Here is a 1,868-nt window from a genome sequence, read left to right as displayed (position 1 = left end):
ATTTATGCCACACTAAACAAAATTTAAATATTTTAAAGGGTGGCACTTGGGCAGGGGAGATAGTGTGGCGGTCTAAGGGCCTGCCTGGCAAGTGCAAGGACCCGGATTTGAGCCCCGGTACCGCATGCTGTGCCCCTGAACGCCGGGCACACTGTTCAGGGCCCAAAACTGGGTTTGGTGGCGCAAGCCTGTAATCCCAGCCCTGGGGAGGCTGAGACAGGAGGATCACTACGAGTCTGAGCTGCGTAACGAGACCCTGTACCAAATAAATAAAAGATCTAAGAAAATTTAAAGGGTGGCACTTAATTAAGGACGCTAAATATTTGTGTCCCTCTGGCCTTGGGTGTGAATAGTTCTCTCTGGCGTTTCGGCACTTATTTATTGCCACCTGCTGGGAAAGAGGAGAAGTGCAGTTGAACACTTGCTGGAGAATCAAACCTGTTTCTCCGCCTCCGCAGCTGGGGAAAAAAAAAAAAATCAAAGGCGCCCCTGCTGTTGGAGGGGAAGACACTGGAGTGCAGTGTGTGTGGCCTGGGAAAAGGGGGCTCTGAGACCTTTCCATGGCTGTCACACACCTGCACTGCGTCCCTTCACTACAATTTGATTTTTTTTTTTTTTTTTTTTTTTTTTTTTTTTTTTTTTGGGGTTTTTTTTTTTTTTTTTTTTTTTTTTTGAGACCCATGGAGTGTTTATTGTGTCTAGTCAGCTAACCTGGGAAATGGGGGTCCTTGAGGACTGAGGTAGCACTGGGTCCTGGGGTGGATTTGACAGATACCGCTCAAGAAAGCAGAGGTGGTCCATTACTTTGGATGTCATAAGCCCAGACTCGGTCAAGGCCTTCACCCACTACAGCCACAGGCTGCCAAGTGGGGAGAGGGAAACGTCCAGACACCACACGAGCCCCTGTGGGAAGTTCTGCCTTCAGCTTATCCTCTAGGAGTGGGAGCACACTGGGGGCCAGGAATACAGACACATTGTAGCAGTCCTTCAGGCTGACCTTCCAAAGATCCTCCAGGAGATAGCAGACACTGTGCTGGCAGCCAGCCCTCCAGGCATGCAGCCGCGCCAGCCCCACAAGCCACGGGTTCAGCTCGTACCCCACAGCCGGACGAGCCCGCATCTATGGGCCGCCAGCACGATTCTGCCGTCGCCAGAGCCCAGATCCACCGTTTTTCCAGGGCGACCTCGCAGCAGCGACATCACATGCTCAACTTGCCGGGCACTCGCACCTACATAGGGTACCTGCAGCCACAGCGGAACTGGACGGAAGCCGGGCTGAAGCAGTAGCGCCCACATGGCGTAGGCGGCTAGTCCTGACCCAGCCGCCACCTGCAGCAGCTCCAACGCACCCACGCGTCGTTCTCTCAGCTCGGTCAGTGCTTCGGCTGGATCGTCGTGCTCCATGGCTGAGGCACATGTGGCTCAGGGTCCTCCCGCCAAGGTTCCTTCTTATCTGTAGCCCTCGCCCCAGCCCAGAACTGGGGGGTGTTACCCTTCCTATCCTGTCTGTCCCTACAATTTGATTTTTTAAAAGAAATTATTAATGCATAAAATATCCCCAAGTCTATTTTAAATGAAAAGATTCACGAGACTCATTCAACTCTCTCTTCACTGTGACCTGATTTCCTAAATAGAACGAATATATTACTAAAGAATGAGACCTTCGGGCCAGGGAGATGGCTCAGTAGAATAAGTGCTTGCCTGGCAAGAGCAAGGGCCTGAGTTCTATTCCCAGTTCCGCCAAAAAAATAAAAGAATTAAAAAGAATGAGACTTTTGTAAAAACCAAGACTAAAATACTAATATAAAAAATGTGGCTTTACACTGATGAAAGGCAGACACATTTAAATAAACAATAATATTCCTTTC

The 1,868-nt window shown here is 49.9% G+C and overlaps 1 pseudogene; it reads right to left on the bottom strand.

Moving 5' to 3' along the window:
• Positions 1–675: 675 nt before the first annotated feature.
• Positions 676–1,507, bottom strand: LOC101571638 (annotated as a pseudogene).
• Between the last annotated feature and the right edge of the window lie 361 nt (positions 1,508–1,868).

This window comes from Octodon degus, unplaced genomic scaffold (genome assembly GCF_000260255.1).
Source record: "Octodon degus isolate 3935 unplaced genomic scaffold, OctDeg1.0 scaffold00078, whole genome shotgun sequence".
Classification (NCBI taxonomy): domain Eukaryota; kingdom Metazoa; phylum Chordata; class Mammalia; order Rodentia; family Octodontidae; genus Octodon; species Octodon degus.
The sequence above is the reverse complement of the archived record's forward strand: the minus strand, read 5'-3'. Positions and strand labels throughout refer to the sequence as shown.